Raw genomic sequence first — 24,385 nt, 5'->3', positions numbered from 1 at the left:
GAAAAGACAGAAAGAGGGAGGAGCAACTGATATGATGATACATATCCAAGGATAGTCAATCTATATCATAAATAAGCAAACAAAACCATGGAAAACAGAAAAATTTTCTAAATTCCCCCAAATAGAGAGGCACTGGGCTAGGGCAAGGCAGAGTCTGAAATGTCAGAAGACCTTAGTTCTTTCTAGGGAGCCAACTGGGAACCCAATGATAGAGTGCTAGACTCAGACCCTAAACTATAGTTTCTCTGGAACCCTTGCAGAGAAATTGCAGTTGTGGTAGTTAGAGCAGTTAAACCTGATTTTTAAAGGAAAATTGAGACCTATAATAGGAAAGCAGTTGCTTCCAAGGACTCAAGATGAGATGTGCATCAAATCTTAATCCGGCGCCTACACTGCTTTAAATTAAAGATGGAGTGGCCCATGAGAGTGATGTTTAGTTCATAAGTATTGGCCTGCCACAGCAAAGTTCGCCCAGCTCTGAAAGTCGTGCTCTGTACACGTCACGCATTGGCCAAGCCCAGCTCCACATGGGGTCTTCTCTAAATTCTTGGGGCAAATAGTATTATCTCATTTTATGTTAAATTTAATATATTTATTTATATATAATATTTAATTATATATTTAATTATATATTTAATTATATATTCAACTAAGGTTCATCTAACCTTCAAGGAAATTTGTTCAGTACAAAAAAGAAAAATGCAGTTAAGCCACCTGAAAAAAATAATGGCACCCAGTAGGAACAGAAAAACGAAGCAATGGGAAAGAACTAAAAAACAAACAAACACACCAATCATCAGAAGCAGAGAAATTTGAGATGATTTTATATTCACTAAAAAAGAACAAGGTATTATGAAAAAAATATTCTAGGAAACAAAATGAACTATTGGTAACTTAAAAATTTGCTCAACAACAAAAAAGAAATGCAAGGTATTGTTTGGGAAACGAACTACAATGTAGTACAAATTTTTTAAAAGACATAAAATCTCAACCCAGGATCACATATGTGAAGAGTAGGAGTGAAAGATAAGAAGGAGGAAGAAAACTGAGAGAGGAAACAATGCAAAGACATTTCTCCTAAAATGTAGAACATGAAATTGTAAAAGCAGATTTTCAGAGAGTACAGCCCTGTTCAAGATGAGGTATAGATAGGTTAAAGGTAAGTAAATTTGGGGGCTCCACATTTGGTTAAATTCTAGGTTAACAAAAACCTGATTTTTCAGCTCCCGATATTATACAAGATATAATGTGTGCTTAAAATGAACAGAATTTTTCTAGGAAAAAAATTGAGGTCTATTCATTGAGTCCTAAGAAACCCATTAATAATAGCTTTCCATGTTGACCACTTGTTTTTAAAAAAATGTGATTCATTGCCTTTTTTCAAAAAATTACATTTGTAAGTTGCCTACAAGAGCAGCGGAATGACATTCCTCAGTTGCTGTGGCAACAGCAGAATGAGTAAAGCAACAGGAAAGTTAAATTCTTAAGCTTCATCAGGAGCCAACAAGAGTGGAGGGGGAAGGGTGATTCATTTATATTCTGATGCACATACCAGCTAAGTGATGGTTTCTGCTAATGGTTTGGCTCCTTCAGGCTACCTATTTATGGATTTCATCAGTTACTATAAGAAAAAAAAATGCTGAGGTTTGTTTACTAACTAGAATCAAATTAAATCTACCATCTATCTATCTATCTATCTATCTATCTATCTATCTATCTATCTATCTATCTATCTATCTATCATCTATCTATCTATCATCTATCTATCTATCTATCATCTATCTATCTATCTATCTATCTATCTATCTATCTATCTATCTATCTATCTATCATCTATCTATCTATCTATCATCTCTATCTATCATCTATCTATCTGTCTGTCGTCTATATTTTCTATTTCTCTCCATCTTCATAGGGAAAAGACCCAGTACCTATATATTAATAACCCCTCTGTGTCTGAATTTTCTGTTGTAAACTATAGATAATAATAATGCCTACTCCATCAGGTTGTTATAAAGGTTAAGTTTGTTAATAGATATAAAACACTAAGAATGGTGTCTATGACATAGTAACTGCTATATAAGTATTAATTGCTTTATCACTAACAAATCAGACCATACTCATTCACAATGTCAGCCTAAAGTACAGAATAAAAGGTTAGAGGAAGGGCTGGCCACAAGCAGCCTGACTCTGAGAAGACATTGCTGCCCACTGTGAGCTTCTGAGGGTTACTGCGCACTCATCCAACAATATGTATGAAACACGTCATATCTACAGTACTATGCTGTGCAGTAGAGAAGGTATAAAGATGAATGTAACATGGCTCAAATATCCTTTAGGAAAAGAATAAGAAAAAAGTTGAAAACGGGAGAAAATGGGGTATGAATGATCACATATAAGAGAAGGCAGGAATATCATGGAGAGCACAGATGGAGAAGTTGGCCCTGAACAGACGAATAGACATTTAATTATGGGAGCCTAGATGAGAAGCATTAAGGATGCGAATGGGCTTTGCCAAATTTGTAGGTTGGTTGGACAAGCCAAGAAATGAAAACAAGATTCCATATGATGGGCTCAATTTCCCTAGTTATACTTGTCCAGTGGGCAAGTTATCTGCAGGGGAACAGGTAGAAGAGGATCTTGTGGTAACTTGAAGGAAAATGATAAAGGTTTGATAAAGACATTGAGGGGAGTGGAAGGGGAATTAAAGCAGGAAAAATAAGAATGTTGTTGAGAAGCCCTGGAGATCTAGCTGATGCTGATGTCCTAATTTTATAGGGATACCATTCTACAGGCTTATGTAGTTTTCTCAGTGGTTTCCCACTGATTGGATAGAAGAAAGATAAAATGGATAGTAACACTGACCTAGGGTTGGGAATTTACCTGGCAGGATAGGGAAAGACTAAAAATAATAATTATGATTATTATTACTATTATATAGAACACATCATATGACACACATTTAATCTATGTGTGTATTATTCATTAACTTCGTCTCCAAAAATTTACCCCCTTCTATGTAAGAGACTCATTGATCCGTGCCTCCTACAGACATATGACTTGCTTAGGCCAGTGGAATGTGAGCAGAAGTGGCCGTGAGCCAATTCTGAGCAGGAGCTTCGAAGGGAAATGATTCAGCTAGAGTGCTTTCTCATTTCCCATTTCCAAACAGATTGGTTCCTTCAATCTGGGTCCCAGAATGGAAAGACACAGGGACCAGATCCATAGCAGCTGCTCACATGAAGCCTGAGCAAAAAATAAATGTTTTTTAGAAATCACTCTTAGGTTTTGCAGCAGCATGGATGGACCTGGAGATTATTATGCTAAACAAAATAAGCCAGACAGATAAAGACAAATGCCATATGATCTCACTTATGTGTGGAATCTAATGAACAAAATAAACTGACGAACAAAATAGAACCAGAAGCATGAATACATGGAGCAGACTGACAGAGGTCAGAGGGGAGAGGGATGGGGGAACCTGGATGAAAGAAGGTGAAGAGATTAGCCAAAGAACATATATGTATGACACATAGATATAGACAACAATGTGGTGATGGTCAGAGGGAAGGGGAGCAGGAGCTGGGTGGAAGTGAGTAAAGGGGGGGTATGGGGGACATCTGTAATAGTGTCAACAATAAATAAAATAAAACTTTTTAAAAGAGAAGTCACTGAGACTTGAGACGGGACAGGTTGTTTACTACTCAACTATTAAATGTACATACAAGTCACTCCCTCTCAAACTAAAACATAGGGATTTTTTTTGATAGGTAGCAGGTCAGTTCACACTTTGGATACGTGTGTAACATGATAAGAGGTATAATTAAGATCAATCTGGCTTAGCGCCTTGTGTTGAGAAGAGACCTTGACAACCTTTGGGAAACTGTTTCGACTGACTAAAAACAGAGGTTGAGGTCCTGGACTCTGGCAGGGACAGAAGAATGGAGAGGAGGGAAGAAAAGACATTAAAATGAATACAAGAATAACTTTGATATTTCAGAACAAATAACAGGAATCAATTTAATTTAAAATAATCTTCAGAGCAAAAAAATGTGTTGAGTATATTTTTTTAAATATTATTAGATCTCTTGCCTAATTAAAGTTGATGCTGTGCCATTACATCTCAGTTGTGGAATTTATAGCTTCAGAGCTATTTTGAATTCAGTTCTCTGCTGATGTTTTCACCAACTCATTAATTCTTACTCTTCAAAGAGAATCATAGCCCTATAGAAGCTGGGAGTAAAAGCAGGTTGGATAATGAAGATCACATGTTTTAGAAAGTCTGTTTCATGCCACAGAATTGAAACCCCTTTTCAAGATGTGGAGGGTGATCCAAACTATGTTTAGATAAAACTTGGCATTTGGACCTGAAACCAGACTGAAATGTGATGCTAGTAGGATGCGGGACTCAAGGAGACACTGAAAACTGAAGGTCAGGGGAAAGGGACTCACAGCATCTTCTTGCAATAGTGAGCTCATAGTTCATTATTTTGTTGGAGGTATTACAAACGTTCAGATGTACCCAGCTTCAAGCATAAATGCTAAATAACTCCAAAGTTAATTAAACACCCCATTACAACATAAGGATCTTTTTAACACTCTTCTGTTTCCTGGGACGTTTTACCCCCAGATATGCGTGGCTCCCTCCCTCCCTTCAGTCAGATTTCAATATCACTTAACAGTAAAACCTTCCCCACCCAACCCCTGACTTTCTTTTTCAAATCCCCCTCCCCTGCTATCGCTTTATTTTCTCCTAGAGCTATCACAGCTGGCATATTGTATTTTTACTTGCTTCTTTATTGTCTGCTACCCAAGAATATCAACTTTATGAGGGCAGGAACTTGGTTTTATTCACTACTGTATTCCCAAGTACCTAGAACTGTGCAGAGTATTTGGTGGACACTCTAACAAATATTTGTTGAAAGAATGAATAAAAATATCCACAAAACAAAAACTATTAGCTTGAGAATAATTCCAGAGGGGGGGGGGAATGCCTTTTTATATGCAAAACACAAAGACAAACAAACTTAAAAGGAAAAAAAAACAACAAATATTTTTTAAGCTCCTACTCTGTAAAAGGCACTATGGTAGATATAAGAAATCTAAAATGTTAATATTTATTTTACTCAAGTTATCTTAATGATTCTCATAATTTCAAGTTTACTTTCAGTTCTACGTTTTTTTAATAGGTGAACTATCCTAATTAAATTTTGTGCATTTTTGGGTTTTTTGCCAAATTCAATTGAACCAAAACCAATTCTTCTCACGTTCTTCATCATGCCTGAACCCTTATTCTGTGACAAGGTTGTCTGAAAACAGGAAAGTTAAAGCAAAATGCTTTTTTCTCTTCCATATCACCATCTCTTGTTAGTAGAATTATAAGAATTTTCTGAATTCTTAAGATAATCATTTTTATTTTGAAATAATATTCATGCAGCTAATAATTTTGGCTAAAATGTAAAAGATATGACTCTGTTTTTAGGGTGAGTCTATGCTATAATTAAATTTCTCCACAGAATCAGTGAATTCTAATAGCAAAGACATATTTTCTTTTTCTTATGCATTGACACTTAAAAGGAATTGCATAGCCCTGGCCCAACTGGTTGAGCATTTTCCCATGAACTGAAGGTTCACTGGTTGGATTCATGGTCAGGGCACATGCCCGGGTTGTGGACTTGATTCCCCCATGGAGTGGTACAGGAGGCAGCCAATCATGAGGCAGCCAATCGATGTTTCTCTCTCACATCGATGTTTCTCTCTTTCTCTCCCTCTCTTTTCCTCTCCCTAAAATCAATAAAAAACATATTTTTTTAAAAAGGGAGTTGGGTATTAAAATCTAATAAAATAAATCTAATAAAATAAATCGACCATCTCATCTCTCAAAACTGCTCCTTCTCTTCTGCAGTGATCTTCAAGCCATTCTAGATGCTTTATTTAAGTAAGTTTTAACTGTCTGAAAAATAGCATTTATTGGACCAGAGTACTTTAACATATACTAATTCTAATTATCACAACATCTTCCATGGTAATTATTGACATAACCTAATCTTTTGAAAATGTAATATTTGGTTGTTTAAATAAGCAAGTAAGTCTCAAGCTGTTATAATTTACAAAGCTGAGATCATAGGATTTCACATAAATTTTATTCAAGAAAAAATGTGAAGCTCCTTGGATAACTTGGACAAAAAAGAGATGTTTTTCTGAGCAAGCACTAACTATAATCACTTGATTTTAAGAAAAAAGTTCTAGGTGCATAGGTCTGCCTTTAACATGACTGATAAATTTAACGGCCTCATTAAGTGTTCTCAAAAATACCCCTGGGTTTTTCAAGGAGAGAGAGCTCCCTTGTGCATGCAATAGAGTGGAATTTGTTCTGAGTATGCCCACTTGAATCCAGAGAAACGCCTTTTGACCAAAAGATTTAAATCACAAACTATGTTTTACCTCATAGTTCATCACAGACTCACTAATGGACTAAAACTCTCTTCTTCCATTGCATGAATTGTCCAGTCTGGCAAAACAACATATTTTAATGGTTGTCCTTGAATTCAGCTTGTATTTGAAAGAAAATTATTGTATATAAAGCTGAGTTCACAACATAAGTAGGTCCATCAGTCTACAATGATTTGATGGCATAAATTTTTATTTTTGGCCATAATTTTAAGGCTACCACAATCTGTAGTATGTTTTATAAAATTAACAGATCATCTTTTCTAGCATTTATTTTCTAGACGTTTTTATGTGTCTCACTAATATTATTTGTAAATGTAGATCAATCAGCAGTTTTAAGCAATTCCTTTTAAAGTTTATGCTAGTTTTTAATAATCTACAGTCCCCCTTTCCTACCAAACAACCAACCACACTGCGATAGGACAGGGATTATATTTCCAGTTTTCATTGGATTTATGGCCTATTAAATAGCCTTTACTTATATGTTACACTGTAAATGGGGTTGCTATGGATTTGCATTTCATCTGAGTCATATTGTACATTACCAATCAGGAGGCTTGACTCTCTATCCTTTTATTTAGCTAAAAAAATTCTATAGTTTTTCCCTTGTGTCCTCTGTGTTTCAAAATTGCACTTGAGTTTGGATAGATTTATACTAGAATTTGAGAGTTTCCTCAAATATAATGGAGTATGTTCACTCTGTTACTAGTCAGTAAAAATTCAGATTTCAAATAATTTTCATCATATTTGTCAGAAATTTCACATTTTACTTAGTGTTTTATGACAATAAGATTCAGGCCAGTTCACTTATTTTGTCCTCACATCTAGCTGAAGGCATGTGGCTGATTTTATCACATTCACCAATAGCTCTAATATTTTCATCACAAACTTCACCTTCTCTAAACCTAAAAACATCCTCTCTGTAAGGGATAATAGAAACCTATGATAGAGCTCTAATTTAAAATGCAGTGTATTAATACGTTCTTCTCACACCTAATAATTTTTACATGTGGAATTAGGTTTTAATGAGCTTCAGAGGTATAAAACTGGGTGTGTCTGGCTATGTACACACAAAAAACACAGAGAGCCATTTTGCAAAGAGAGAGATTGAAGAATGAACTAGTTTTACAGAGAAAAACAGGCAAGTGACCATAGACTCTCAGTGGAAAAGAGTTTGAGACAATAAATGCGCTAGATGCTGACATGGTTTCCAGTCTATGGTTTCCAGTCCTTGTCTTTCCTAAGACTTGATAGCACTTTCTGCTCTTGTGTTCTAAGAAAAGGTTTAATATCTAACAATAAATTCCTCATTTTTGCTTAAAGTAGCTCAAGCAAATTACTGTTACTTGTCATCAAATGAACCTCTTCTAAGACAATTTCTGACTGACCTTTGTATTTGATTAGGTTAACTAAATGGCCATAAACACCCAACCCAAAATTAAATGTGTTTTTCTATACTCAGAGTATGAAGCCTTTTAAGAATTGTTGGCATGAAGTTAAACTATTTCAATAATAAAGTATTTGATACAGTAGTTGCCCTCTCCCCCAAAAAAACCTAACAGTAAAGAATGTTTTTCAATGTTTTATTGGATTTGAGGCTGAGTCAGAATGGGAAAACTACATATAAAATGAATATAAGCAACATATAGGGTTACTAAAGTTTCTATGGAGATGTGGCCTAGAGGAATCTCAAGAATCCTCTGATAACGTTGAAAGATTGATGCAGACTTACTGCATAAAAATCCTAGATTCACAGGAAAATTGAAAGCCAGGGACATCAATTCTTATAATCAATGCAAGATTTCATCCTAAGTGTCTTAAGGTCCTGGCAGATTTCACAACTGCCTGTGGCCATGTGTCCCTCTGCCTGTCCAAGAAATCAGAGTAGATGTGCACCATATGTTCAGTTCATTACCAAGTCAGCCCTACAAGTCTATTTTGGAAGCACATCATTAACCACGGGATACACTTTTTTTTTTAAATCACAGCATATGCCCTAATACAAGGAAGGAATTCTAAAATAATGGAATAATGGAGTATTGGCTTAATTTCAGCAAAACCAAAGAAAATATAACTAACAAAAAGCCTAATCATATTAATATGTAAGTACAGAAATCAGTGTCCACTTCTGTTCTCAGAACTAATAGTGATGTTATATAAAACCTTTACATTAAATAAAGTGTTCTCAAATTACCTGCACATGTTAGACTCAAATAAACATTACTTTATTTTCCTTCCCCTAACATTTGGATGAAAGATTAGCAAAACTCTTTAGAGGATAGAGATTAGAGTTTAAATTTTCCCAATATGAAAAATATACTTGACTGGTGAAAGAACTGGCAAAAATAAATAAATGAAAAGCCAAATTTATAAACATGGCTTTGTAATTAAATCCCTTCCTTAAAATAATCAGATTGCTTTAATCTTATACTCTTATATTTGGACTTAAATAATTTTCATCTTTATGAAAACTAAACTGAATTCCAAAACTTAAAGACATGACTATGCATTTGTGTGTTTTTTTAATGGTAGTATTCTTTGCCCTCAGTAATTATCTTTACTGCTAGTTGGAGGAATATCTCCAAAATCTATAGCCTTGGGTATTACTTCAGGAAATTATGTTAACACACAGTTTTGATTTTAATTTAATTATTTTTATTCATAACCATATTACCCATTTGAAGTTATGTTAATTCTAAGAATGTGACTTTGAGAAATGTTCTGACTGCATATGTAGAGAAAAGACTTCTTTAATTTGATGTGAAAGAGTTCAATTTCTGGCATTTATGTTATGAAAGCCATTACTCATTTGAAACCAGTAAGCCCTCTCTTACCTAGGATTCCAGATGCAAAGATACATGGTGTAATGCTCACTTAGGTCAGGGACTTATTTTGTAACATAAAGGTAACTATGGATATAATATATATATATTTAAATCAATACCCAGGATCTGAAGACAATTCTGATTTTTTTGTAGGAAAGGCCCACCTGACCATTCTACCACTTCAGAATGGTTTAGTCATTTGCTGAGGTACCCACCCAAAGGCTATCCTGGCTCCTGGTTTACAGTATCACCTTGGATACGGAAGGACATAGGGCTGATGAATTCATTGAATGCAATTTCATGATTTCAGTTTAATGATAATGAAAATTCAGAATGCCGATGTTCCTCTTAAGCCAGCCTCCCTTCCATCTATTCTGGCCCTAATTCAATGGGTCTGCTTCTGCTCAGAATACCTGAATATCTTAGAAGCCCTACATACCAGAGCCTGCTGGAACCACATGAGATTTCACAAAACATCTTGAAAATTCATATCTATATTTTACCCAAAAACAGATCCTATGCTAGTCTCAGGACACTAAAATTGCCCAAAACATTGAAACAGTAACTAACATCTTCTCCAATAATTTCCTTTTATCTTAAAAATGTGTTTATGAAATAGATAGCAAATATAATGTTCTGTTCATTTTTATAGAGATATGCAGAGACACAAATTAAGAAACTTGACTGTTTTTGTTATCTAAATTATACTAGCACAAGTTCTAGCTTCTTCTCTAACTCATGATGCCTAATGTCATTTGGTCTAATTCAGAACACATTATTTTCAGCTCTGGTGTGTAGTTGAACCTGTACTTCACATTGGTTGGTGTGTGCGTCCCCACAATTTAAACAGTGACCCAAATTATACTGTCCTCTGATTTCCCACGAGGTACAGTGAATCTCTGAGTTCCCCAAGGTACTTGCCTTATAAAAAGAATTGAACAACAAACCCAGTTCCATGTTATATAATTTAATATGCTTTTCTGAAAAACTCACTTTATTGAAGTTAGCATGTGTTTAACCTATTATGTCCATTTTGAATCATTCATTTTTTCCTTGTGAAAATGAAATTATAATTTGGGGCTTGTTTATGGTGCTTCTTCTTGAAACTTGAGTGTTAAGAGGCAGAAACCTGAAGTGTCTCATTCATTCAGGCAAGGCATGTCTTAGAGTCAAATGTTCTTTGCTATAGTTTACTATTAAGTATGGCCTGTTGGAGAAAAGTCCATGTCCTGGGGGATTTCCCACCATTCACCAAAGGATGCAAGTAATACTCATATAGAGCGATAATAATTGTCATCACAAAGCAGCTCTTCTCAGTTATTGAGTGCGAATCTTGTGATGAGTGCTATACAAAAATTTGAATTTTTAATTATTTGAAATTGATCCTATTATATGATTTATTTGGCCAAACATCGAGAGGATTGCCTTGATAGTTCAAGTTATTAGAATTCCACATTCATTTTATTTTAACTTGGCGTTTGGAGGATACAGATTTATAGAAGTTAATTATTCTGGTAGAATGACAATCTGGGTTGAGACAGATGAGTAATTCTCAAATTCAAATGTGTATCATAAGCACCTGGAGGGCCTGACAAATAAAACTTGCTGAGTTGGAGTTTTTTAAATAGGTCTAAGGTGGAGTCTAAAAACTTACGATTCTAATAAATTCTCAGGGACCATATTTTGAGAATCACTGAGATAAAGGGCACATACCAGTATAAACTTTACAACTCAGGGGAAAATAGTGAAAAAAAATTCAGAATAGAATTTAGGTAACCTATCTAAAATTTAAGGTTGCTAGTAAAATATAGGATGCCCAATTAAATTTGAATTTCAGATAAGCAACAAATAAATTATTAGTATAAGCATATCCCATATATTTCATGGGACATACATTAAGAAATGGTCGTTGTTTGTCTGGAATTCAAATTTAACTGTATACCTGTATTTTTTTCTTCTAAATATTCCAACTTTAACTTACATAGGGGTATTAGCAATTTGTTGCTTAGTTGTGAAGACATACACCTCAAAACTATGAAGATATCTATTGCTTTGGTGTGTACTTTAATTTTGCTTTTACTTTTCCATAATATATAACAGAAAATACTTTGAAGCCTCACAGAGGTGTGAGGCTCCTTTAGCTTTCACTGCTAAAGGACTTGGACAAAAGGACTTAGCACTTTTTGAGTAAAGGTGTTTATATTACTACACTGGAAAAATGTTCAGGGACACATGTTGATTCCTCAAAACTGTAGAATATGTAGAAGAAACAAAAATCCAGAGTTGGAGAATTCCAGTCACCAGAAATGTTCCACAAGAATTTTGTACCACACACACAAAGTAAAAGACACTATTTTTCCTTGGCTTTCTGCATCAGGAGCCATGGAGCCATGTGGTCCCTCCAGGTCTCCTAAGGTACCTGGCAGAGCTAGATAACTGGAGCAGGAGGGAGAAGATGAAATCAGGAAGGAATAAATAAATCAGGGAATAGTAAATGAGAGAGAGAGAGTATAAGGGATTTTTTTTCTTTGTGGTTTCTGTGAATATGAAACTTTGGGGAAAAGAAATAACATTTAGAAAAAAAATCTGGGGAACTTTCTGTATGACACATTATGGAAAACCACAGGCAGCTCCTTTTAATAAAACCAGTTATGATCACGAACATTATACATTCCATTTGCCATCCTTTTCTTCTTTATGTATGATCTCAGTCAGAATCCATCCTAGATTTATTTAGGGTAGAATTCAGGGTATATATGTTCATAGTGGGTTGGGGATTAGTGATTATGAAGGATTTTGCATTTCAATTTCCTCACTCTGTTGTACCTTGAATTAAATAAAGCGTGTCCTTAAACTTCATTGTACATTGGAATCACCTGAGAACTTTTACAAAGTATATCAAACCCTCATCCTCAAAGATAATTATTCCATTGGCCTGGAGTGGGTCCTGCACAGCCAAATTCTAGAACCAATGAATAAATCCAACAGCCCAAGAGCATCTTTCCAGCATGACCATCAAACTGGTGGGATAATATCACAAGAGTGGGATCCAGGTAACAAGAGTGAGATCCAGGTAAGCCCCAACTATAATGATTATTGGAATGACAGCAGCAACGCAAAGGAGATGACACTGAAATTGGGATTACAACTTTTCGGAAATATTGTCAGAACTGTGGGACTAACTGAAAAACCAAACTTCGGCAGTGGTATGTGAGTTTTTCCGAGTGTAGAAATCTATAGAAAATCCCCCATGGAATCTCATACTGGAATTTTGTCTAATTGTTTTCTCATCCTCCATGGTTACCTGGTTTCTTAGAAACTGGGTGGTGGAAACGGATTAATTTCTGATCTGCTTATGTTTTCTAGAGCCTTCTACCCAGCTCCACCAGCTAGACTGGATCCCCCAGGATTAGTCACAACCCAGGGTCTAGAATTAAGGAGAGCTTGAATCTTCTAATATAGATTAAGTGCAATCATAAATTTGATCAAGTCATGTATAGTACTGTGCCAGGGGCAAGGAAAAACAAAAACAAAAACGTGAACTGTATTGTAACATGTCATAGAAACAGCACAGAAATGGATAGGTTTAAAGGCCAAGATGGGCTGGCATTTATGTGAAAGGCCATGCATTGAGAGTTTATATGGATTGAAAGTCTTGAAGATAAGTGTCTCTGTGCAGGATTGTCTCACTGTCCTAAAAGGAGGTTATGGTCAGAAGTTCAGGGACAAGGGCTCATATCCTCGTGTAGTGAGTATGAAAAATATACTCCGTCTTCATGTTCAGAATGGAAGAACAACTCCAGCAGGCTCTCTATTCCAGGTCAGTGGGAAGAGGCTTGGGAGGCCTCTTAGTTCACAGAAGGGTGATGTGCGCACGGAAACTAGTAAACTGTATTAATTGCATGCTCAGCCTACACAAGCCCCCAAATTATCAATGTCAAAGTCAATTAGGGAAGAAGACAAAAAGGGTTTAATCAGACATCAAAGAGAAGAGCGGACAAACGGAAACCAGGCCTGAGACACTGTGGTATTTGCGGGGAAAGGAGGTAAAACAACTATATTCCTTGAAAACAGAAGCCCAACAAGCTGGTCCCAGTGCATGGGGATAGAAAAGTACCCCAACTTTGGTTGAAGATTACCCACAAATTTGCTTCTAGTATGTATGGCATAGTGGTACATATGCTACATTACTGCCCTTATTTGTCCTCTTATCTCTTAGAATTTTTTAGACTCCAACATGCATGGGATAAAACCTAAACTTCCCACAGCTTTACTTTGCTAGTAATAAAGACAGACATTTAGTGTCTAATTTACCCAAAGCATTTTGTCCTCCTATAACCAAAAACATCAACCTTGGAAAAAGAAGTTTGACTCTTCAGGTTTTCCCACCCTTCAGCTGTAAGATTTGAACTTGGAAATCTGAAGGCTACAGCATGATCAAGGAACCAGCTCCAAAATCACTAAGAGAAATTATCTTCACCTACAAGGAGAAGGAGAGTGGGGGGATAGACTCTAATTAAAAGGTGTCCCAAGGTGGTTCAAATAAATACCATCCCTCTTGATATGGAAGATCTCAGAGACATACATATGAAACATTAAAATGAGGTAGAGAATTGTATTCACCAGAAATGCTCCATGAGAATTTCCCATGAGAAAGTAATCAAAATAAGCAAATAATTCTCTGTGCCACTAACCGTGGAGTCACCTGGTCCTCCAGCCATCTGAAACAGTTCAGCACATCAGGGTGTTGGGCGCATGAATCCCAATGGCCTTTTGTGACTAGAAAGTAATGTAGTATGATGGTTTGTGAAGGGTAGGAAGGGGAAAAGAAAATGAATCAGCTAAACATGAGAAAATCAAAGAGATTTCTAGTTACTGCCCTTCATAGGGAAAATCATGAAAAGGATATGAACTATATATTGCTAGAAGAAATGCCTCATGGTGAATTATCAAGCTTCCTACAGGCATTAACTTGGAAAGGAAATAATGTTTTTTTCTTCTTTTCACCTGATGCCTTTATATAATCAAGAATACATTTCTATGCCAATACAACTAAATAAAATATTAACAATTCCAATCAGGATATTATAACAGAAGTTGCAAATAGAACTAAATTAGGAAAATTCAAGTAGCTCTTGTTGTTGTTTTTTCCTATTTAACTAATCCTTTGTTGCAAGATATTACTGCTTGTTTTAATTTTTATTTTTCCTATACTTGAATGCTTTTATAAACTTTCCCAGAATACTTTGTTTTCTATTCAAGAATCCTTACAGGAATATATACAATTTGTGTGTTTTATTCTCTTTAAATATAATTCAGCTTTCTATTTTTTGGTAACTTATTTTGAACTTTCCTATTTAGAAAGTGTTGCTCATGATAATGTCTACCTAATCAGCCACTTCTTCCTATATTTTAGCAATAGGAAGAAATCATCTTTCAAGCCATGTAGATGGGAAAATAAAGGACTCTGATTAATATCTATGTTGGCCTTAGGCAACAAGTAGGCCATATGTGTCTATGGGTAGAGGGTGGAAGCCAAGAAGAGGGTGATTCTAGTGACAGGGACTGATCATTTTAAGAACAGCATTTGTTAAAAAAAAGTATGGTACAGGCAGACATGTGATGAAATAAAAGAAAACCATTAAAATAATGATCTCTGTTGATCTACAGAAAATGCAGGATATATCAAGTAAAGATAATAAACTATAAAAAGCATATAAAAGATGACTCTATTTTTGTTAAACACACATATTTATGTATAAATATTTTATTAATAGCTTTTATTCCAGGAGATGAGAGTAAAGGTGATTTTTATCTTCTTTACTTTTCTATATTTTCTTAATTTTTAGTGTGTGTTAATTTCATCCCAAAAAAGATTATAATTCTATTTTCATGTCTAAGTACAGCTGCAAACTTTTAAATGGAAACAGATATAAAGTGACTTAAACAAATCAAGTAATTATGAACCCATTACATGCTGTTTATCTCCCTTCTAACCTAATTCCCACTCTCCTGATTAACATTTGATATTTTTTTTCCTGATAACAAAAGATAATCACTTTTTTAGGCTGCAGTTCTGTATCGCCCAGCAATATGTTTGTAATCCTTTCCTATCCTAGTATTAAAGTCATCCTTGGTTAGTCTCAAGCTGCCTTTTACATGAAAAGACATACTCTTTACCTAATGTGTGGACTGTTATTTTCCAGAAGGCTAACTTGGCTGCTGGACCAGCTGACTCTGCTTTTTCTTAGCTGACACTTGGTCTCTTTCCTTCGAATATAACACGCTTGCCTCAACATAAGGAACATGTTGAAGAAAGAGCCTCAGCTTTCTATGCCTGTGACCCTTCAACCATGGGTTCTCCAGAGGTTCTCAGCTTTCAATTCTCTCTCTTGATAATTTTTTTCTTGCTAGAAATGGTAAGCTTGTGACCACAGTAATCTATAGCATCAGATAACTGTTTATATATTCTTAAATGCTGACAGTAAATCATACTCTTAGGGTTATTGCTAATTAAAACTGAATGTTTTGCTGTATTTTCTGTTGTTAGAAATGGTATTCTTTTATTCAATATTTCTTTTCTTTTAAGTACACTTTTTAACTAATTGGTAAAAAACATTCACATTAACATCCCTGTTAATGTGCCTGACAAGTCCAAGCAGCTTAGCTCTGCAAAGGCAAACTGTACCCACATACCCTCTGGAGTAAGATTGTCTCAGGACCCAATGAGCTTGATGGCCTCATTCCTAAATCACAGCTCCTGGGAATTCAGTGGGATTTCAGGTTAAGATGCTCTCCCACAAACAACAAAAACTCTAGATCCTGTTTTAACTTAGAAGCACTACTGGAATTTTGATTTTGTATCTTCTTTTTATGTAGGCAATTATCCCACAATATGGACTGAGAAGGACATAGAATATACTTCAGTGAACACCCTCAATGTAATTGCCTCCCCAATTTTAATGATATTAAAAACTAAGAGTCCTGAAACATTTCAAGATTATTTTTGAAAGATACTACTTAAAGTTACTTAAGAAAGATACTAGAATACCTCTAATAATGAACTACCTTTTAGAAAAAAATTAATATTCAGTCTTCCATCTGTTTAAGTTTCCAAACATGTGTACATTTATTCTCAATTCTTTTTTCTAATAAAAGTGGGGACTGTTGCCCTGGCTGGTGTGGCTCAGTTGATTGGAGCATTGTACCCGTGCTCCAAAAGGTGGTGAGTTCAGTTCCCAGTCAGGGCACATACCCAGGTTGCGTGTTTGATCCCTGGTTGGGGCACTTACAGGAGGCAACCAATCCGTTTCTCTCTCACATTAATCTTTCTCTCTTTCTCTCCCTTCTTTTCCCTCTAAAAAAAATCAATAGCCCAGCCAGTGTGGCTCAGTGGTTAAGCATTGACCTATGATCCAGGAGATTGAGATTTGATTTCTGGTCAGGGCATATGCCTGGGTTTAGGGCTCAATCCCCAGTAGGGGACATGCAGGAGGCAGCCGATCAATGGCTCTCTCATCATTGATGTTACTATCTCTCTCTCTCTCTCTCCCTCTCCCTTCCTCCTTCCTCTCTCTAAAATCAATAAATACATGTTTTTTTAAAAATCAATAAAAACATATCCTAAGGTGAGAATTAAAAAAAAGTGGTCATTGTTTGTGCCATCTTTAGAACTTAGGTGGTTATAATACACCCAGTTTGGTTAGCTTCTTTAAAGAGATAGAACCCCAAATGTCTTAGCCATGCCCAACATTTCAATGTCAGTGAATAGGAGAGAACCAGTAGTACAACTATATTGTGTAAAACTCCAAACCTCTGTAAAGAACTTCCTTTAGGATAAACAGAGGACTGTGAAGTAAAAGGGGTCCTCAATAGAACAGAAGATGGGGGGGGGGTCATCAAGGGGCTCATTGAACTCATGATACAATATACAGATGATGTATTATAAAATTGTGCACCTGTAACGTACATACTTTTATTAACCAATGCTACCCCAATAAATTCAATAAAACTTTAAAAATAAAAAAATGGAATAATGGATTTTAGAGAATAAATTCTTTTCGATCAAGAACTCATATGCTTTGCACATGGAGCCATTCAGCTGAATAATTCTGGAGAATGCAGGTGCTGGCTGGACATGTCAACCTCTCTAACTGGAGAGAATCTGCTTCTGAGCTGCATGCTTCCCATTAAAAAAGAAGTGTTTCCTGGTCTTTTTTGTTTTGTTTTGTTTTCTGATTCTGAGTCACCTTTCTCACTATGACAGACAAATACACAGATAGGTACCTCTCTATTGATGTACATCCAGATTCTTCAAGTGTACCTGAGATGAGATTATATGAGTTCTCATAGTATTTCTCTTTCCTCTGCATTGAGTCTCTGGTTGTATAGTGGCTGTTATGCATAAGTCTACCTCCAGGGAAGGTAACTGGCCAGGGCAGATTCCACAGTTAATTTCAGTGTTCCCTATACTCACACAGAGCCAGGCCTGGCTCCAGTATTTACTGCTCATAGCCTTGGGCAGGTTGCTTGAGTCTTCAACATCAGTTTTCATTCCTGGAGAATGTGAGTACAGGTTTTAATCCCTTATTGAAAACTCTTGGGGTCTATTGTGTTCTGATATTGATACTTTCTCAGGTTTTAAAAAAGCTAATAGGGTACACATATACCATATATTATGTAGCATCCCAGTGGGAGTCTCAAGCAGTTCCCTGTAATAAAGCACACTAATAATGAAGAAGACAAATGTAGGATTATTCAAAATAAATCAAATAAATAAAGATTACAAATAGCTTGACACTAATTCAGTTCAGGTCAGATAAGATTTTGCTACCAAATGAATTAGGAAAAAAATGCCCAATGTCCAGTGCTCTTTTGAATTTCAGTGCTGCTGGAAGGGAGCTGTGAACCTGGAATATCAGCACCTGCCCTATCGTGTTTTTGTGCACACTGAATGAAATTGTGTACAGTACAATTAACTTAAGCCATATTTCCACTACTGAGAAGTGCTATTTAAACACGTAGTATCTGTAGCCCAGAGGGCACTCAACCCCATAGAAACAAATACAGCACATCTCCCTATTGCAAATTCTCATGTAATTATCTTCTCTCTCTCTCTCTCTCTATATATATATATATCTATATATATATGCAGTTGACTCTTGAGCAACATGGTTTAGAAATGTGTTTAAGTCCACTTATGTGCGGAGATTTTTCAATAAATATGTACAGTACTGTAAATGTATTTTCTCTTCCTTAGGATTTTCCTAACATCTTTTCTCTAGCTTACTTTATTATAGGAATAGAGTATATAATGCATATAACATGCAAAATATGTGTTAATTGACCATTTATGTTATTTGTAGGCTTCCAGTAAACAGTAGGGTATTAGGAGTTGACTTTTTAGGGAATTGAAGTTATATGCAGACTTTCGACTGCACAGGGGTGGGTCCAACCCATGCGCTGTATACAAAGGTCCTGTATATACATATATATAGGATATATATAATATACATAATATATATAAATTCTCTGTTCTCCTCCAGTTGCAAAGGAGGTAAACTACCACTGGGTTATGTCCTTGCACCACTGTTCTCAAGACTCATGCCATAGATGAATACCAGTGGCTTCTCTACATCTCCACTCGGGTATCTAACAGGCACCAAAACTAGACCTCTCTTTCCCCCAATAAATCTGCTCTTCCTTTAGTTTCTGTCATTATAATAAATAGCATCTCAATTATTCTAATTTTTCAAACTAAAATGTTTGTATAATCCTGAAATTGTGTTTTTTTTTTCTCCTACTGCACATCCCAATCCATCAACAAATCATGTAATTCAAACTTCAATATGCATTCAGACAAGGAAGTGGTAAGTATTCACAAGTCAATGAACATCTAAAATTAAAATTCTTAAGCTAGAAGAAACAAAATAATCTTTAAATAGGATTTAAAACAAAGGCATTAAAATTTAGGGATATGCAATATGGTATTGACGGCAATTGATGGGAAGCAAAATCTCAACAGATTGTGAAAATGCTCCAGAGAACGGCAGTTTTGCAGCTTATTTTATACATTAGATTCAAAGGAGGAGATGTAAAGAGGGTTACATGAAATCCATTGGTGATAGATTAGAGAGGTAGGAGAAAGCAAAGCGAGGAAATCTTTAGAGCAAAACAGAGAGACACATATTTCTTTTACATTGATGGGTACAGGATAGTTAACCTTTACAGTACATAGAGATGGTATTCGGGAAACAAGTTAACAAGGTGGTCTCATGCTCTGGTGCTGGTGGTTGTGCCTTCTAGGGGTCTGGAAAAGAAAATTACTCTGATAGTTCAAAGGTATGTTATGTTAGATGCACAAAGATGAGACAATTTCAAAGATAAAGGTTGACCTTTGTTAAGGAAACTACAAGCCTAGGATGCAACTATGACCTCCTTTCAGTTAATAATTTTTATGTTCAGACCATCTTGTGTGGTTACTTTCGGTCTCTGAGCTTGTTTAGGTATACTATGTGGGCCTCCCCTTAGCATGTCAGGTTTAGTATGTGGGCCTTTTTGGGTCCACATTATTTTAAATTAAATAACACGTAAAATGGTATTATGGGTTCTGCTTCTGTGAAAAAATGTACCCAAACAAAAGAGAGACATAACGCTATCTAATTTGAGAATGAATGCTTATCTGCCATAAAGAGTTAACCTTTATTTTCTGTTTTCTAAATATATCTTTATTGATTTCAGAGAGAGGAAAAGAGAGGGAGAGAGAGTTGAAACATGATGAAAGTCGTCATTGATCGGCTGCCTCCTGCATGCCCCCGACTGGGTGTTGAACCCCCAACCCAGGCATGTGCCCTAACCAGAAATCGAACCACGATCTCCTGGATCCTAGGTCGATGCTCTACCCTGAGCCATGCCTGGCCAGCATTAACCTTTATTTTCCCAAAAGATGAAATATTATATTAATCTTATATTAATTAATATTATATTAAATATTATATTAAGGCCTTCAGCCTTAAATTATCAGGGAATCACTAGAGAGCATAATGAATAAACCTACCAGAAGACCAAAATTCTAATTAGTGTTTGTAATGTTAAAAAAAGTTATGTGATGTTAGAAAATTACCAAAATTTTGACTGTCAGTTTCCTCAGCTGTAAAATAGGCTTAAATCTCTGCCCTGCTTGTTTTATAGCAGTACTGTGAGACTGTATTCATTCACTCAACACATAGTTATCAGATATCTATTACATGCACTACATGTAAGTATTCACACCAAAAGTAGACAGGCTTGCTGCTTTTCCTTCTAGTAGAAGGAAATAATGATAAAGGTCTCAATCAAAATCCCCTTAAATTATTTTAAAATGTATATGCAAGTAAAATATTGTTTTTAAATTTAAGTTAAATTTAGTTTATATTAAGCATTACAAAGCCCTTGTGCTATACTACCCCAGTAAGTATTTCCAATAAGCACATACATTTCAATGTATGCTTTTAGAGGTAGTAGGCATTGTAAAGTTATTTATATAACACTAAAATAGGACTTTCTCACATCAACCTGGCTTAAGAATTTTTAAGTCAATCAGGATATAAGTTAATAATCATAATAAATGTAGAAAATTTGCCACCATAGTGTTAAAAACAGTTATAAAATGTTGGACCAGAAGCAAATTATTTTTAAGATATTTTGAGAGATTATATTATCTTACATTTATCTCACAAATAAGTATAATATTTTTAGTGCAGTTCCATGAGTGAGATTATAGAAAGAATTGATTTTCATATTAAATTCCATCTAAAATGTACTATAGTTCTTTGGGTCATAAAGCATAGACATTCCATTTGGTTTACAATGCTTAAGCAATTTGGAGTCTTTTTTTTTTTTTTTTCCAAAGGAGCTTAGCTTTTTTCCTTGTTTTGAACAATAGATCTTTTAGAGACAAGAATCCAATGACCTTCTTCAAGGGTCATTTGGAACCTTGGGCAAAATGTAACAGTTCTTACTGATGGATTTCCACTCCCAGTTACTGGAGACTCAAAGTCTATGGTAAATACAGTCTAGGAAACACAAACCTGGATCTGTCTGCCAGCTCATTATTAATACATCTGAATGGCCTGAACCCCTGACCTATGTACTGAATCTTTAAGCAAAACTTTCCTTCTTACTCTCTCTTCTCCATGGCACTATGGTTGTTGCTGGATTTCCTTACTTTCTCCCATACTTTGAATGCATGTAACCCCCATCACAATATTAAGTCAGATTTATTTTGTTTTCCACATCTGTTCTTCTAACCCTATCGATACTTGGTAGCAAGATGAGCTAGAGAAAGTAAATAAGCAGAGCGTGTGGGGTTGTGGCAGTAAAACTGCAGCTCTCTGCCTTTGATCCCAAAGTCACTTTTCTTCTACAGAGCTTCCTCTACACATCTAGGGAAACATTAAATGCAGAAGCCACACTATTAGAAAGCTTGGGAAGAGAGAAGGAGAAGGAATGGGAAATAAAAACCCTGGAATTAAAAATGACTCTTTAGCCAGCCCTTAAATGTTAATTAACTAAAACATTAAAAAAGTGAATTTGTACAAATTTCATATGCAAGTACATGCATAAATAAAATTATTTCACATAGTTAACTAGACTGAAAAGTTAGTACTAGTAGGATGATTACCTGATAAGAAAAAGAAGAATCTGTCATCAACAAGAGAATATTAATGTTGCTATAAAGCTTGAAATCTCCTGAAGTTCTCTACTACTACTGCAATATCAGAGCTTGAAGAATTTTATTTTCTATGATGTTCATCTCCACAGACCTAGTTATTGAACTAAAGAAAGTAATCTTTAGTAGCAACATAGACATGTTCATTGTTCAATTGAGTCATAGCTCTGGCTTAGCCATGGAAACCTAAAATCTAATCTTATCCCCCCCCCCCCCCCAAAGAACTAACAAAGTTCTCCGGGCATTGAAATCTATGCCTAAATGTCATTTTAATTTTGTGTCACTATTATTTTATTCCTCATTTTTTCTTTGGGTTAAAAAAAGAAAACCATCAAATTGTAGTTCTAGTTTTGTCCAGGTATTTTGGACCCTAAGAGATTATAGTGAATAATTTTTAAAATTTTAATTATATTATTGTTAGGCAGGAACAGTACTATTCCTCGTGTTCAGCTCTTTTTTCAAAAAAAATCCATAAATGGGTTCATGTCTATGAATGTGGAAGTAGCTGTACATAATGTTTAGAAGTATTAAATTTGAGCTGAGAGAAAATGAGTTCTTTTACAAGCTGTGAAAAACTAAGGAATCATTTCATTGTCACGACTCAGTAGCCACCAGATGCTTAGAATTCCACATATTTTAAGGACAAACCATTCAATGACTCTTTTGACACCCAAAGTATGCCAATAATTCAATGTATTAGTTGGATGCAAATTTTATACAATAAGGTATGGAAAGCAAACTGTAATTGGGAGTGCCAGTGTGAATGGAGCTCTATCCTTTGACAGAGCCCATTGTTGAACTCCAGCCTGAACCTCCGACCCTTTACTTTGCAGGGATACAATAGCCTTTGATATGAGATGGTGGGAAACGGACTTAGAAACTCATTTCACATTCAGTTGCAATTCATCAGTTTGGCGAGGACTTTTAGCAGCTTTAATGACCACAGCAATTGACGGTTAAATCAATTTGTGCCGGTGACAGCATGGCTGGCCTCTAGACTGTAACAATCCAGGGTTGCACCAGGCAGAAAAGACTCTGTTATTCAGATGTGCACAGCTCCTACTCAGTCCAGAGTGAGAACAACGGGAAGACAGTCTCTCACAAGGGAGGCCCTGGAGAATGCACACATTCACTCCAGTGGACTATACAATGCCAGGGCTTCTTTGCAAAGTGGCGCAGTAGATTTTTTTAAAAGTATTGTTGCAAGTAAAAATATACAGTAGAAGACAAAGATTTCTAATATTTAGCCATATCCTAAGAGAAAGTAGCAAACCAAAAAGAATTTAACCTTTGTTCCCCTGATCAAAATGGGTGGTCCTACTCCCATCACCACTAGACACCCCTGCCCCCATAAAAAATAGAAAGAAAGGGAAAGAAAACCAAAAGCAGAGATTATGACAGAGGAGGTTTATATGTTTAGGAAAAAAGTGAAACAGGAATTTAAAAAACAACACTGCATTCTGTGTCAAAAAGAAGGAAATATTGCTCCCTCTTCTGTTTATCAAAGGAATTTTTATTCTGAACAGAAGATCTATCTTTAGAAATTTTTAAATATAAATGTTTATAATGAAAAAAGAAAGGCGGCATCAGCATGGTGGGACAGCCAGTACGGTTTATGTGATTTATTTATAATAAAAAATGTTAAATTAATAAATACTTCACTGAGCCTACTTTTTCAAGTTTGAGAAATTTATAAGCAAAATTGACATTTTAAAGATGGTAGAAGGGACAAAAAGTCAGTTCACACCAATAAAGCTTTTTGTGCCAGCATAGAATTAGAATGACTAATTAAATCATACAAAATACTTTACAAGTCTGCATAAAATGTGTTACTTAAGGCATCTAACTCTAAGTTCAAGTAATTGGGAATGCCAAAATATTATTTAAACATCTGAATTATAGTGGCTGAAATAACCTAAAGTCCACAGATGCACTTTAATGCACTTCTGCAATATGAGAGCTAATTAGATAAATGTAGGATTTTTTAAATGGGTTTTAATGCTAGACTGTTTGCAAAACAGAAATCATCTCCAAAATTACAGAAATAATATGCACATTGTATTAAATTCAGGATTTAATGAAACTGACTACAAGGATATAATCTCTATAATCTTTATATTCTATTAAAAATCAGACCAAATAATACAATATATTTTTAAAGCCATGGCGGAAAAGGGAGAAAGCAGTCTCTTTCAGAACATGGGTAGGTCCATGGGAAACGGATTGCACACAACATGCAGCTATAGCACTGTGTAAAAAATGTAAACAACATTTTCCACCAGATTTGTCTAAACATTGCAAGAATATTGAGGTTGTACAGAGGAGGTCTTGGCACTGAGTCCAGAAGCTGTACTTGGTAACTGGGGAGGGGGAAGAAAAGGAGGCGAGTTTCCATGACAAC

The sequence above is a fragment of the Miniopterus schreibersii genome (genome assembly GCF_964146895.1).
Source record: "Miniopterus schreibersii genome assembly, chromosome: 6".
In the NCBI taxonomy this organism is placed as follows: Eukaryota; Metazoa; Chordata; class Mammalia; order Chiroptera; family Miniopteridae; genus Miniopterus; species Miniopterus schreibersii.
This window is presented reverse-complemented; position numbering follows the sequence as displayed.